Raw genomic sequence first — 17,189 nt, 5'->3', positions numbered from 1 at the left:
CTATTATTAAAAGTCTATTATTTGTAGACTTCGTAATGATGGCCATTCTGACCGGTGTGAGGTGGTACCTCATGGTAGTTTTGATTTGCATTTCTCTAATAATTAGCAATGTTGAGCATCTCTTCATGTGCCTGTTGGCCATCTGTATGTCTTCTTTGGAGAAATGTCTATTTAGGTCTTCTGCCCATTTTTCAAATGGGTTGTTATTTTTTTGTTATTGAGTTAGTTGCATGAGCTGTTTGTATATTTTAGAAATTAAGCCCTTGTCGGTCGCATCATCTGCAAATATCTTCTCCCAGTCTGTAGGTTGTCTTTTCATGTTGTTTATGGTTTCCTTTGCTGTACAAAAGCTTGTAAGTTTGATTAGGTCCCATTTGTTTATTTTTTTCTTTTATTAGAAAGTCAGCCTTTTTTTTTTGCTCAGCGGCCATGGCTCACAGGCCCAGCTGCTCCGCAGCATGTGGGATCTTCCCGGACCGGGGCACGAACCCGTGTCCCCTGCATCGGCAGGCAGACTCTCAACCACTGTGCCACCAGGAAAACCCAGAAAGTCAGTCTTTTTAAATCATGTGCCTGACAAAAGACCAGGCATTCTCCCTCATTACTCCATTCCAGTATCTTTTTATTCTGGTAGTCTGGAAGTTCTTTATGTCCAATAGAAATCTCTCTTACTTTAATCCTATTTTCTCTTATTTGATCTTCTGTACTGTAAACAAAACAAAACGAAGCCAACTCTTTCAAAACCCCTTTAGTCTTTAAGAAGTAGTAAAGGATCATTTATTAGGGCCTTTGAACACTGGGAACATTCAAACAACAGAACTGTGATGATGACTTCTGCCAGTGTTGGCCCAGTGGCCCGGATCACTCAGTGCAGACAGGGTGGTGCTGATTATAATAGACAGATAGAAAACAACCTTGTCAGTGGCTATTTCACGTGAAAGGATAGCATACCTTTTATGAAATAAAGGTCACTTACTACTGAGCAGAAAAAACTACTGTTGTACAGGCTGAAACAGACAATTGAAAAGGAAAAGGGCTGCAAAAGCAAGCAGACACTGATAAATCTGTTTCAATGCATGTTGCGTTCGTGTCTCTTTAATTTTGCCAGAAGCAATTTCAATAAATCCTGTTAGCAATTTTCTCACACTTCTCTCTGCAGAACATCAAAAATTTCACAATAAGTAAATAAGATTTTCTTTTTTATTATTGCATACTGCTTTTGGGGGGGTTATTTTAATAAAATTAACATGCATCACAAATTCTATTTTTTTTATAATATGAGAATTGAAATGCATAATCTATTTGTTGTTTTTAAGACCATTAAATATTTAGGGGGTTTTACAGTGTGTGACATTTTTGTTGCTGTCGCTTTCAGGTAAACCCAGATATCTTTACTTGATGAAAAATGACAACAAATTCTTAATCCATGCTTTATTTGATTTACTTTCATTAGATAAAATGTTCTGTAATCATACAAGGCTTTTAAAATTATGTATTTATTTATTTTGATCATTAAACACATCCCATTTTTGATACCACTGTGTATTAATCAGGTTTGGTTAGGCTAGGCTAAGCCATAGTAGCAAATTAACTCTCAAATCTCCGTGGCTTCACCTAACAGAGATTTATTTCTTGCTCACATCAGCTGTGCTCTCTGGGCCAGTGCGGGGCTGTCTTCCACACAGTCTCTCAGGTACCTGGGCTGATGGGAGATCTGATATCTTGTAGCTGCATCATCAGAACATGAGGCCCCATGGCTGCTAGCAGAAGAGAGAGCCACAGGGTCTCACACCAGCTCTTAGATGCTTTGCCCGGAAATGACACTCATGACATTTACCTGCTAAAAAGGTCTTTTATTTGATCACAGTGTTCTTTTGAAGTTCAGAATGATCTTGTCTTTAATTATGTCAACCCTCCTTCTTCTTTTCATTTATTTTTTTTGCTGTATGCGGGCCTCTCACCGCTGTGGCCTCTCCCGCCGCAGAGCAAAGGCTCCGGACGCACAGGCTCAGCGGTCACGGCTCACGGGCCCAGCCGCTCCGCGGCATGTGGGATCCTTCTGGACCGGGTCATGAACCCGCGTCCCCTGCATTGGCAGGCGGACTCTCAACCACTGCGCCACCCGGGAAGCCCCCTTCTTCTTTTCTTAGGTGAATTTTACTTTTGTTAGCCTCCTCTATCTGTTAGCATTCTTAGGTATAGACAAAGAATCAAGTCTAGGTCATTTAAATGAGAAGGGATTTATGAAGGTAGATTAGAAAGCCCAGGGAATCATGGGAAAAGCGGAAGGAACAGGTTCTAGGCCAAGCTACCACCAGTCCCCAAAACCACCAGTCTTTGTTGCAATGGGGAAGATACTATACCCACTGCTGACCCCAGAACCATGACATTGAAGCCAACTGTGCCAGCAGAATGGATGTCTGGGCCCTGTCTGCACTACAGGTAGTTTCTGACAGGTACAACTGAGAGGCAGAAACTAAGTTATACGACCTCATCTAAGACTCAGAGGCTAGGGAGATTATGAAATGTTAAATTTTAGAATTTACTTTAGGAGGATAGAATTCACATGGGGAACTATAAGATGTGGGATTTGAGCAGATTTGAGGCTGCCATGAATAACAAATGTTTACTATATTTTCTTTTATAGAACTCATTTTCTTTGCACTTGTCAATTTGTTTTCTGTTACAGAAGTAATATAACTAGAGATAAGAAAGAAGCACTCAGACTGCCATTACCCTAACATAGCCACTGTTATTATTTTGGTATGTTTCCTTTTTGCTCTTTTTCTATGCAGAATTCTTTTCTATAAAATTATTTGACAATGAATACTGATTTCTTAGTGAAACATTAGAACACAAACATTTTCCCCCATGTTGCCACATTATCTTCAAGATCATGAATTTTAGTGACTGTGCAATATTGCAACAGTTAGAATGGCTTAACTATGTAAATTTACCAGGTAAATATAATATTGTGCAAGTCAATAGGTATACCTTCTCTGGTTACAACTGTACGCTTATTCTTTCATTTATGCTCTGATTATGTCAACATTTTGATGGTTACCTTATTTTCCAATTTTCATTAAGATGTGTGACCTCACAGAGACACCGTCCAAGACTCAATGCAGATAAGGAAAGAAATGTGATGAAATTTTCAGGCAATTGTTTCATTTAAGTACAAAAACACTATCTTCATTCTTTAGAAAAAGGGACTTTTAGTATGTATCATCCATGCCGGTAGCCAGTCTTTATATAATGCCAGGTAATTTTTTAAAATTCCAGCAACTGTTTCATTATTCATTTGCTTATGTCATCATAAATTTAATGTAGTTTCCAACCATTACATACAGCAAAATCCAATTTTGTTGAACTATCCCTCCCTTTCAAAAAAGAAAATGTCACACACACTAATAGCCTTAAGAAAAATCCATTAATTTTTGTATTGAGCACTCACTATTCCCAAGAACTCTACTAAGCCCTGTGTGAACACAAAGATGTATAACACATACTGCCTGCCAAGGAGACACTTAAAATCTCTGATCAGGAACTTTAAAAAAAAAAGCAGCAGTGTATCATATTGCCTTTTAAGTTTTATTTAAAGGCATTAAGAAAAAACTTTTTTTTCTATTTCTTTAATTTTGTATCTATATGAGATGATGGATGTTTACTAAACTTATTGTGATAATCATTTCATTTTTTAAAATATTTATTTATTTATTTGGTTGTGCCAGGTCTTAGTTGCAGCAAGTGAGCTCCTTAGTTGCGGCTCGCCAGCTCCTTATTGCAGCACATGAGCTCCTCAGTTATGGCATGTGGGCTCTTTAGTTGTAGCATGCAACTCTTAGTTGCGGCATGCAACTCTTAGTTGCGGCATGCATGTGGAATCTAGTTCCCTGACCAGTTTTCGAACCCGGGCCCCCTGCATTGGGATCTCAGAGTCTTAACCACTGCACCACCAGGGAAGCCCCTAATCATTTCATGATGTATGTAAGTCAAATCATTATGTTGTACATCTTTAACTCACACAGTATGTATGCCAATTATAGCTCAATAAAACTGGAAAAAAAAACCCAGCAAGTATTTATTTTGCCAACAGTTCTAGGTTTGGGGAATATAAAGAATAATAAAATACTTGCTGAAAAGAAGATTATATAAAGTAATTTAGGAAGTAAAGAGACAAAAGAAAGAAAAAATCATTAAATATTATTTTATAATTAGGCACGGTGTGCTCCCTTTGGTATATAAAATTTAAACCAAACTGAGCTTTGTTTTAGACAAAGAAAGGTAGGGAAAAATAAGTTTCCAGGCTATGGGAGCTTAGAAAAGACATAAATGAGAGAATCAGTGTTACTCTTTAGGAAACGATATATATTTAGTGCTAATAGAGCAAAATAGGTAGTATCTATGTGTGTATATATATGTATGTATATGTGTATATATGATAGATGATATAATCAAGTTTTTAATCAAAATATGTATAATACAATATCATTTACCTTAAGAAGACATGGGAATTCCCTGGCGGTCCAGTGCTTAGGACTCCATGTTTTCACTGCCAAGGGCACGGGTTCAGTCCCTGGTCAGGGAACTAAGATCCCACAAGCCATGTGGTACAGCCAAAAAAAAAAAAAAAAAAGGAAACAAAAAGAAGACATAAAGTATTTGTTTGAGGCTTTACAATAGTTTTTAAGAGCTAACTCTGGGGAACAGAACAGGGAGTGGAATAAGGTGTGCTTTTATTTTACATACTCCTATTGATCTTGGGTGGCCTAGGCCTGCAGCGGCTTGAAACAGTGTTTCGGTTCCCGCCAGTGATTGAGGTTGGGTCACCGTGGTGAGAGCACCAAATCCTAGCCACCAGACCTGTGACAAGGCCCTGGCCCTACGGCTTTGCAGAAAAAGAATTCCCACAGAGGCAGAAAGTAGTGAAACAAGTAAAGTATTTATTAGGGAAAAAAGAAATACTGTACGTGTGGATAGACACACAGGCAGGTTCAGAGAGAGAGTCACACCCTCGTGGCAGTTTGAATCACTTTTATGGGGCATTTCTTCCAGGTTTCTTTTGGCCAATCATTTTGATTTGCCTGGTTCAAAGTCTGTATTTGGTATAGCTCAGGATTTTCCCATGTGTGCACACACATCTTAGCCAAGATGGAGTCTACTGAAGAGGTCTCTGGGTAGTGAGCATCAGTTGACATCAGTTAGCATCCCTCCCCTTTTGACCTCCAAGGAGCCTTTCTGTGCATGTGTAGTCGGGAAGGTCTCCTGACTTCGAGAATGAGGAATATGTGGTTTCTTATCTTCTATCTGGGCAGGGCCCAGCCTCCTCTCTCAATTGTCCTGTTATTCCTGGCCCAGAGTATCGGTCCACAAGGAACGAACTCAAACCATTTGCCCTGGGGGCCCATCTATCTCCTGCCTCAGTATAACTTTAAGTTGTAAAAAAAAAAAAAAAAAGATTTAATAATTATAAATATGCATACTTTAATTGCAAAATATTGAGTAGATACGACAAATAGTTTGAGAAACAGTGAATGGTATGTTTATGGTTATATTTATTGTGGTAGACATGTAGACTGCATCCATTTGTCAAAAGTCATCAATTTATATACTTAAAATTTGTGAATGATATGTAAATCATACTTCAATAAGCATAAAAAATAAAGGCACTAAAAGAATTGGATTGATAATCAAGAGACGTGAGTTTTATTCATAATTCTAGCACTCTGTTATTTTTGACAAGTTATTCAAACTCTCTGGGTCTCAGTTTTCTCATCTGTAAAGAGTTAGACTGGGTGAGAGCTCAGATGTCTCATCCCTAACATCCTGAAAATACAGGAAATATCCCACAGACTGTCAGTGGTTTTCTATCAAAAAAGAATAATAAACATACATATTTATTATATGTGTGTATATTTATATACATACACATACAGATACATATCCAAATGATATTTGCTTTGAGAAACTTATAAAATGGGTATCCTGTATAAAATTCATGAAGTACTAGTAGAACCTTAAAATCAATCATGAAACGAATAATTATCCCTTAGGAGTTTTCTACAGCACTCGTAGTTGTGGAAGTCTTGATATGCTTCCATTCTGTAAACGTGCTAATGAACTGAGATTTTCTCAAATGGGATCATTTAGGCTCACGTTTAAGTACAGGATTCAGTTAAAAGAGAACAGTTATTGTTTACAAGTGCCTAGTGGACAGCCAGGCTCTGAATAAGGTACTTTTCAAATGTAATCTCATCTAAACCTTACAGCAGCCCTAAGAAGGAGATATTACTATTCATTTTACAGAAAAGAAAACTGGGACTCAAGAGGTTAAGTAATTTGTCCAAAGCCAGCAAGAGGCGGAGCCAGTTTTCCAACTCAGGTCTGCCTGACTCCAAAGTCCATGCTCCTTCCATCCCAACCTATTCTGTAGACCTTTCTCACTGACTTAATTAATATTGATATTCCTCTTATGATAATAATCCTAACTTATCTGAACTAATTTCTCATATCCCAATGTGGTCAAAACCAGCAAAATCACTTAGAGAATGAAGGTGATTTTCCAAAAAAGTTTAAAATACAGTCTTACTTAAAATCATCTTATTTTTTAAAAATATTATATTTTATATAAAAATATATAAATATATATGAATATGCACTGGCATTAGTAGGAAGCATCATTATTTAGGGTATAAATAATTTCCTTTATATTCTGTCTTTCCCATGTATTTTTCTAAAAAGAGTTGAAAAAGAGCTTCCTCCCCTGAACACTAGCTGCTGAAGAACATTTGAGTCAAAGTTTCTTTCTGAGTCTCAGTCATTCTCAGAGGAACCCCAAAGTAGTTTCTTTTCTTCCTTAAGTTTCTTTTGAAGGATACTTCATTTGTAATCAGTATTACTTAGCATGCAACTAGTATATCAGGATTGCAAAGCTTTTTACAATTATTGCCTAATACATTCTTCCAGAAGCTTCTGGGGAGACCAACATTTTACAGAAAAGCAAAACGAGATGTAGATATGTTAATTTACTTGGCCAGAGTGATGCAGTGACTTTGCACAGATACAGCCAAGGGAGAGTCCTGGGTCACTAGGACATAAACTCTGCTGTTTGAATAATAACATTTCATAGTTACATTCATCCTATAATTGCAGAAAGCCCAATTCGCTCTACAAATGAATCAGTGACAGAGATGCCTTAAAAAAAAATCTAGAGTTCCCAATTTACTTCCCAGAACTGATTCACCTTCGTTCCAGTTACCTTTCAAGTGTTTGCCCTTGAATTAATTGATAAAAGGCTTTAGCTCTCCATTCTTATCTTTACTTTTTGCACTGATTTCAAAATGAGAGACACAATGCTAATTTATGTCCGACAGACTTCCTTGTCACCGTTTTGGCTTGCTCTTATAAATTTCTGTATTAACATACAGCTTGATGCTAAATAGGTGTGAGAGAGAAGCTGCAGCTCTCCCCATAAACAGAAGTCCTCCTGTATTTGACTTCTAGCCATATCCACCTGAACACTGGTTCCTGTTATTAAATCAATATTTTTTGATTCATTTTACTGTCCATTCTTGGCAAGAGGAGCTTCCGTCTTTTAACCTTTCTCATGACTAAGCTGAATGTTTCTTTGGTTTGGATGAAAAATTATACAGTTAAGAGAAGGTAGTTAATCTTTGCTATATGGCTAATAAATAAGACCGTGGTTTTTTTTCTTAAATACATTTATTTATTTATTTTTGGCTGTGTTGGGTCTTCGTTTCTGTGCGAGGGCTTTCTCTAGTTGCGGCGAGCAGGGGCCACTCTTCATTGCGGTGCGTGGGCCTCTCACTGTCGTGGCCTCTCTTGTTGTGGAGCACAGGCTCCAGACGCGCAGGCTCAGCAGTTGTGGCTCACAGGCCCAGTTGCTCCGTGCATGTGGGATCTTCCCAGACCAGGTCTCGAACCCTGCATTGGCAGGCAGATTCTCAACCACTGCACCACCAGGGAAGCCCCTTGTGGTATTTTATATTTGATTTCATGATGCTTTGAATTTGTAGTTAATAAGTAGACTCTCCAGCATCATATTATAAATGAAATGCCAACTTTATTTAAAATTTTATGTTAGGTCATATAATAACTTGACAATTATTTTGATAGCTACAAAGGAAATGAAATACCAGCAGAATTTATTTAAGAAGGTGTGTCATTGTGTACATTTAGAATCAGAAAAATAAAACTCCAGTTATGGAAGCACTAGTATGTTTTATTAGGTAAAATCTGAACAATAATCTTTAGATAGATTAATAATTTTACCAAAAAAATAATAATAATTTTACAGATATTTATTAATTTCTCTGAAGTACTATTTAGAAATTTTGGAAGACAATTTCATTACTTGATGAATATTGGCAGCCCCTTTTGTAATTGTTTTTCTGAACCATCCTTTAAGAATGTTTTCTTAAAATTCATTATTATATTTCGTTTAACTAGCTTTATTTAATCTTTTGAATTAAATTACCTATTTAAAAATATTTATGTAAAAAAAATATTTATGTAAGTTGAGGTTTCTTGAGAAATCCAGAATGAGTGGAAATAAATTTATGTAGCTGAGAAACTTAACATATGTATCTAAAATGCACATAAACATAAATTCAAAAATTTTGTTGGACAAATCCAGTGTGATGTACTTTAGAGAATTAATTGAGAAAAAATCGAATTAGTAAAATGATGTTTCTGCCATCAGATTAATTAATTGACTCATCTCTTGGCAGAGGAAGTGAGGCTGTCCACATGAAGTAGTCACTGGACTGGAGACCCAGAATGACTGGGTGCAAATCCTGGCTCTCTTGACGACGAGTCACTGATGTCTGTGTATTGGCTCCTCACCCATAAAATGTTATAATGATATTTCTAGACTTAGGTGAACGGTGAAGAATATTTCATCAAGTGCTTATAAAATGCTTTGAAGGTTAAAAGTTCTGAATGTTATTAGATCACAATATACAGAGTAGATATTAAAAAACTGCTCACTCATTACTGTCATGTTTGAATGGATTTCCTAGGATTGAGAAACTTACTTAGCTAAATATAGAGCCCAGTTGCTGGTGTTTGGAGGGAAATGCTATGTTAGACTCACTTAGCAATGACAGTGTGTCAGTCTCTGACATAGTGTGGATATAGAATTACATACTCTAGTTGACTTTACTTATTCTAGTTTCTTTGAAACTGTTGCTCTAGAGATTTCGTAATTTTAGCTTAAAATTATTTACTTTAATATTGCCTTTGGTCCCAACCAATCCTTAAGGGCATATTTGCTTGAACCCAATCATTCCACTACATATTGGTGTAGCTATGACTCTCTTATTACCAATGCTCTGATTATCGTGTCACTGATTGCTGGAAGCTCCAGGTTTTGAGCTGACCTGGATTTTACTGTCTTCTCAATAGGTGACAGTCCTGGGAGTGACTTTCCTCTCTAAGCTACTTGTTACAGAAATACCTTCATTAATAGCCCTTTTGAGAATTTCCAAAGTAAAACAAGCAAATGAACAAACATAAAATCTCAAAATCCTGAACATTAGAAGGCTCATAAAACTACGTGATCATTAAAGTCTCTTCTAGGTCCAAAAGGCTGTAATTCTAAAACTTAGGAAAAAAAGAAGTCCTCCCACCCAGTGGGTGATACACAAGGTTGACCTGCTGCTGCTTTGCGGTTTCTTCACTGTTCATGAGGATGTGTGTGTGGAGGGGAAACCAGAGGAGCAAACAGCAAGGCTGCCCACAAAGGCAGACCACAGGAGGCGCTGGGGCAGGAAACAGTTTTACTTCCTGGTGGGAGAAAGCCACAGGGCCTAGGCTGGGGGGAGGCAGTGAGGCACCTGGGTGACAAATTTAAGGAGACACCCGCTCTCTCAGGCAGCCTGAGAGTAAGGCTGAATTTGGTACCCCAGGAGTACAGCCCTGAGAAAAGGGCTTAACAAGGTCTGTTCCAGGAAAAAAACAAGCAGCCACAAACCTGGGAATCTTGAAGCTGGCAGTGTGAGTTGGAGAAGCCAATCAAATCCATTGAAGGGCTAAACTGAGAAGTCCTTTGTTTTCTGTTGTCTACCGTCTCTGGCCTCGGGCACTAAATTCCTACAGTTTCACAACCCTAATTTCCTGCTCTCCCAGGAGCACCCACAAAGAGGAAGGGACAGTTAATTCTGGGGAATCGGTATGGGGACAGCAGGGGAGAAATAAGGTGTGAAAAAAAAAAAAACAAGAAAGGTCAGAATAAATTATGTACACAAAGTGTCCTGGGCTCCTCCTGGGTCCATGTTCCCTCTGTTGGGCTAGGTGTGGGGCCTTGAAGGAGGCCTCCCTGCCAAATGGCTTTAAAGCCCTGGCTGCACTTTGAGGGACACTTTCACCCTCTTGGTAGTTACTGCTCCCTTTGCACAGTCTGGAGTAGCCAGAGCTATGTTTTCATTTCACAAAACTGAACTTAAAAAGCTATCACTGGGGCTTCCCTGGTGGCACAGAGGTTAAGAATCCGCCTGCCAATGCAGGGTACACAGGTTCGAGCCCTGGTCAGGGAAGATCCTACATGCCGCGGAGCAACTAGGCCCATGCACCACAACTACTGAGCCTGCGCTCTAGAGCCTGTGAGCCACAACTACAGAGCCCATGTGCCACAACTACTGAAGCCAGTGCACCTAGAGCCCGTGCTCTGCGGCAAGAGAAGCCACCGCAATGAGAAGCCCGTGCACTGCAGTGAAGAGTAGCCCCTGCCCGCTGCAACTAGAGAAAGCCTGCGTGCAAAGACCCAACGCAGCCAAAAATAAATAAATTAATTTTTAAAAAAAAACTATCACTGAACTTAAGTTGTTATTTCAAGCTTCTTTTCTGCCTGATAGTGGAAATATAGTTCAGTAGATTGCAGATAAGCTTATATCTGAAGTTTTTTCATAATTTCTGATAAATTCCATGAATTCAGAACTCCCCTCCCCCACCCCACCCCATCTCCCCAGAGTGGCATCTAAGTTCTAGGGGACACAAGGTGAAGTGTCAGGTTCACCAGTGCCCCTTTCGGTTGACACTCACTGCTCATGTCCACATTCCCATGGTCCCCAGTCATCAGTCCTGCTATAGCAGCTCCTTATCTTGACTGCGGTGATCCTCCCTGAGCCATGTCTCCACCTCTCTTAGGGATTGGGAAACTTGGATGTCCTCCAGTGCCACTCTGGAGACTTGGGGGGCTGTCTTAGACACATCTGGTTGCTACTTCTACCTGTTCCTGTTTACCTTGGTCCCATCTGAGAAGGGAACACAGGTCCTTCTGCTCTCAGATCCCCAAACCTCTTTGAGGATTCTGTCAGTCATCGTGACTCCCCCCCCACCCCCCCTGCCCCTGGGACCTCAGCCATATCTTGAGCTGCTCTCCCTTGCTCTCTTATTTGACCCTTCTCTCTCTTCAGCTTGGAGATTATCTAACACTACAGTATCTACTAGTCATATGTGGTTACTGAGCTCTTACAATGTAGCCAGTCCAAAATGAGATGCACCCAAAGTGAAAATGCACACCAATTTCAAAGACTTAGTTTTAAGGAAATATTGTAAAATATCTCATTAATATTTTTAGTATAGCTTACATACATGTTGAAATTATAATGTTTTGGATATGTTGAATTAAATATAAGATAGTGTTACAATTAATTTCACTCTTTCTTTGTACTATAAAAAATGTAGCTACTAGAAAATTTAAATTGCATTGTATTTCTTTTGGACAAGGTAACTGTATTTGGAGATAAGACCTTTAAGGGGGTAATTAGTGTTTAATGAGGTCATAAGGGTGGGGGTCTAATCCAATAGGATTGGTGTCCATATAAGAAAGGAAGAAACATCAGGAAGGCACAGACAGAAGAAAGACCAGGTAAGGACATAGTGAGAAGGCATCAGTTTACAAGCCAGGAATAGAGGCCTCACAAGAAACTAACCCTGCCGGCACACTGATCTGGGACTTGCAGCCTCCAGAACTGTGGGAAAATCAGTTTCTGTCTATGGTATTCTGTTATATGGTACCCAGTCTATGGTATTCTGTTATGGCAGCCCTAGCAGACTAATACAGGAAGGATAACTCATTCTGATATCATGTCTTCTTTAAAAAATCAAATGTTTATGGCATTAGTTTTATCTTTTGATCCTTAAAAACCCTTTCTCTTAATCTTCTGTCTGTGCCAGGAATTTTTAAAGTCTAATTTGAAACTCAAGAGCTGAGTGAAAATGGACTCTTTAGTTCTCTGTTCTCTGTTGTGCCTTCCTTCCCCAAGGCCATAGATGGAGCTACCCTCTGCTGCCTGAAGTTGAGGAAGAGGTCACAGAACAAATGGGAAGTATGGAAAATGAAAAATATATGGTTTATACCATAATATCAATCTGCTATAGCAGTTATTCAGTACTTTTCCCCCTTTCCCCATTTTATCAAGTTTTGGAAGGATCTGATTTCGTTTATTTGGTCATTCATTAATTTGTTCCATATTTGTTGCCTACAAATTGATTATGTATATTTCAGTGTGAATAGCTTTCAGATAGCATTTGCATTAAAAATTTCAGATCTTTAATTTAATAATGAAAGATATTATATACTGTTAAATTGAAAGTATCACAGAAAGGGCACGGTAATGGTGGAGAGAAATGGCTAAAGGTACTAAAACCCTGTTGTCCATGTCATTATAGCTCAGAAAGTTTTGTTAGTTATGGAGGAGACCTTGTTGTCCACCCTCAGCACAGATCCTACTTTGCCAGAATTCCTATAATTCCTGATGTAACGCACATGGCACACACAGGGTCAGTCTTGGCTTCCAACCATGGCAGTATACATAGTGGTCACTGGGGGACAGTGGAAGGCCAGAAAGCCAACTCTTGTACTTGGATGGACACAGGTGGCTTCTCCCATCCTTTGTATTTTTCTGATTCACCAGGCATAACTGGGTCTTACTGCTCATCTCACTGCATTATGAATATATGTTTACTTCTCTGTGAACCTCTGGAGAGCAGGACATTATAACTTTTATTTCTGAATATTCCTTTGCTCAATACCTTGTATATAATATAGTAGATAGATGCACAACAAAAGTTTTTGGAATGAAACAAAATGAATGCACGACTCTAACAAGTTCTGCCCTCAAATCCTCACTTCAGACTCTCTTACCTCTTATCTCTGCTGCCCTGGACACAGATCAAGCATCCCCCTCCAGCTCCTTTAATCTTAAACAACCCCTCCTCTTCTTCATAAAAACAAATTATTTTAAAAACTGTTGAATTACCTAAGTACGACATGAAAATATTATCAATATAACATGATAAAATAACACAAAGCGACTGTAAAAGCCCATAACCACTCCATGGTAATCTCCATTGCATAGCAGTGTGGGAAGAGCTTCCACCCCCTTTCCCATGTATTTTTATATATGCATTATCTACTAAAATAGAATATATGTGTATACTAATATATATTAATATACATATTTAAACTAAATAACTTTATGCTGTTGTGTACGGCTCGGCAACTTGCTTTTTTTTTTTCCACTGAATTGATTGATATCCTTTTATGTCACTATGCATACATCTTCCTTTTAGCTGCTGCATTCTTTTAGCTGCTGCAAGCATTCTGTAGCACAGAGGAACCAAAATACATTTAAAATATATTTAACTTCTCTATTGATGATCATATAGTCCATTTGCAATTTTTCACTGTTATAAACAATGAACATCCATTTATTTACATGCTTCTTTGGATACATGTGCAAGTGTTTTTTAATGATAGATCCTTAGAGATTGACTTGCTAGGTTAAGGGGTACATGTAGGTTCTGGGGAATATCCTGAGGAAGAGGCTTTCTTGGCCATTTGCCATACAATGTTTCCTTGCTTGTAAACCAAATAGATGTGCTAAAACGTACTAGGGCAGAATGACACAACAAGACTCAGACTGTTCCTGTCCAAGGAGATAATATATGTAAGTTGTATGACCATGGATAGAAACCATATGATGTCCTTTAACTTCCCTTTGACATCCTGTGGCTATCTTCTTCCACAGCATAGCAGTATGGAAAATATCCTTCCGAGCCCTTTCCCATGCATTTGCATTGTGTCTTGAAGATTTTTTCATCCCTGCTACTTTGTGATACCTCTGTCAATGAACAAGGGAAGCTGCCTTCAGTACTTCCAATGAGAAAGGAAATGTTGTTATAAGTCATTACTGTCTATAATCTTGCTCAAGAAGGGGAAGGTGAGTCATATCAAGAGAATCAGTCATCAGGTCATAGCCAAGGTAATAGATCTCAAGACTTGTATCTGTTCCACGGACACAGTTCAACAGTTAATGTGGAAAACCTTACTATCTGAGTGGTGAGAAACCAGAGTGAGTACTATCTGAACACTTAATATTATCTTGAGAAGGAAATAAAGTGATTTCGCTGAAAAACTTTTCTGATATCTGTCTTTGGAGTCCAGAACTTTTTCACTCACTGACTTATATAAAGAAAATATTAATTGCTGAGGATTTGTCAGGAGTGGGTATATCCTCTAACCATTAGTTCAAAATTCCCCAAAATAATATATTTAAAATTTTAATAGATATATTGCCAAACTACCCTCCAAAAGGCAGGTATCAATTTGTACTCCCCCAATAGTGATTCAGTCTAACATACTATCAATTGTCATCTGATGGGTGAAAAATGGTATCTTACTATTTTAAGATACTATTTTAAGGTCTCTGGTGACCAGTGACATCCAGCATAATTTTACGTAATATTTGACCATTTGTATATCCTCTTATGAATTGTCTGTTCATGTCCTTTGCTCATTTTCTAATTCATCTGTGTGTCTTTTTTATTGACTTGTATGAATTCATTATGTATTATGTATATGAAACTTTCATTATACATTATTAATATTTTCTATAGCTCTTTTGGTCTTTTGATTTTGTTTAAGGTGTTTGCATACAAAAATGTTAAATGCTTATTCAGTTAAATATATTAATCAATATTAATTCTTTATAGGCTTTATAATTTTGGGAATTTTAGCTTAAGAAGGCCATATATCACCAATGTTATTAACATGTTCTTCAACTTTTTCTTCTAACATTTTAACATTCTTAAATATGTCTTTAACTAAAATTCTAAAATATGAGTACATTCTCACTAAAAATTTAAAGAATTTCTAGAAATATGATGAACTAGGTCTTAAGTAAAATCCTTCCCAGTATAGCATATGTAAAAATGCCATATAAAATATCAAAACAAACAAAAACTTTTTATGTATGTTCGTCTGAGGCTGAGCTGGTGAGAAATTAAGGGAATTTTTCAGAGGCTGGGGAAAAAGAAAGCAAAATCTGTAGGGTTAGGCAAAGCCCTGAGTGTTTATGTGATCCTTAGTGGTCAATGGCCCAAGTTTTAATGGGCTCAATGTACCAGGGCTGAAAAGAAAACTGGGGTCCAAAGCAAGGTGGGAGCTAGAATAGGGTACCTTCAAGGATGACTCTTTCAGTGGCTGAATTAGAAAAATCCCACCCAACAGAGTGTTAGTGGTGATATTTGCCAATCTCACTTGGACTCTCGGCAGAGCTGAACAAAGAAGAAAAAGGCCTGAGAATTCTTAATCATAAGCCTACTTTCACATGTGTTTAGAACCGGAATTCATACTATCTGTACATTCCGAAAAAGCCCCAAGCCAAAAATGTAGTTGGGAGTATCTAATATGTAAAGGAAAAACATCCAAACCCTCCTCAAAAGAATACTTGTTAAATTCAAATCTACATATACATTTTCAAGGAATATGACTTTAGATGCATGAGGAAATAGCAGAAGTAACACACTGCAGAGTCAAGCATTAAAATCTTCAAATAATGGAATGGTCTGGTATAGAATAAAATATAAGTGTTTTAATGTATTTAAAGAAAAATTTTAAAAGATTATTAGAAGAATGCCAAACTATAAGCTATCAGAATTGGCCAGATTTGAAAAAGAACCAAATAGAATTTCTACATATTAAAAATATAATAATTGAAATTAGAAATTTAATGGAAAGCTTAAAGAGTAGATTAGGCACATTTGAAGAGACAATACATGACAGATCGGAGGAAATTACAACAAATTCAGAAGAAGACAAAGAATGAAACTACAAAAGAAATATTAAGAGACATAGAGGACACAGAGAGAGAAGTTCCAACACTGCAGTTCCATGAGGAGACAACAAAGATGCAGGGAGAAATTATACTATTCAAAGAGATAATGTCTGAGAAATCCTGAAATTTGAGGAGAGAATTTCTTCTTTCCTAGTGATGAGAATACCAATACACAGATTCAGAAAACAGAAAGAATTGCAAACAATAAATAAAACAAAATCCACACTTAGCCATATTATAGTGAAATTTTAAAATACCCAAAGCAAGGAGACTATATTAGAAGCATCTAGAGAAAAAGACAGTGTTATCTATAAAGGAACTGTATTTAAACTGATAGATTTTCCCACTGCAACAAAGGAAGCCAGAAGACAGTGGAATGGTAGGTACATTTAATGTGCTGAGAGAAGATAAATGTCAAAATATACTATTATATACAGCAAATTATCTTTCAAACTGAGGTTAAAATAAAGTTAATTTCTGATGGAAAAAATTGAGAGCTTTTATTACAGCAAAGCCTTATTCTAAGATCTTCTAGAGAACGTACTTCAGGATGAGGGATAATAAGCACAGGAGAAAGTCTGAGTGTAAGAAGAAATGGTGAGCAAAGAATATGGTAAACATGTAGATAAATCTAAGCAAACATTTACTGAATAAACCAATGATAGTGTTTACTTTGACAGTTAAAAAAGTTAAGCTAGACACACCTAGACAATAGAATGTATAATGAAAGAGTGGTAAAGGGAGTTAAAACATTCTAAGGTTCTTTTTTTTCCTAAATGTGGATAACCACATTGATCATTCTTCAGACATTAAGTTAAATATAAATGTTAAAATTTCTAAGGTAACTATATTCATTCATATGAATTGCTATATAGCAAATTCCCACAAATTTAGCAGCTTAGAATAATATATATTTCTGTTTCTCAGCTTCTGTGGGTCAGGATATCAGGCATGGCATAGTGGAATCCTTTGCTCAGGGTCTCACAAGGCTGCAGTCAAAGTGTTGGCCAGGCTGGGATTCTCATCTGGAGCTCAGAGTCCTTTCCC

The sequence above is a fragment of the Delphinapterus leucas genome, chromosome 4 (genome assembly GCF_059928025.1).
Source record: "Delphinapterus leucas isolate spDelLeu-1000000601 "Yukka" chromosome 4, BTC_Dleu_Yukka2, whole genome shotgun sequence".
Taxonomy (NCBI): Eukaryota; Metazoa; Chordata; class Mammalia; order Artiodactyla; family Monodontidae; genus Delphinapterus; species Delphinapterus leucas.
The sequence above is the reverse complement of the archived record's forward strand: the minus strand, read 5'-3'. Positions refer to the sequence as shown.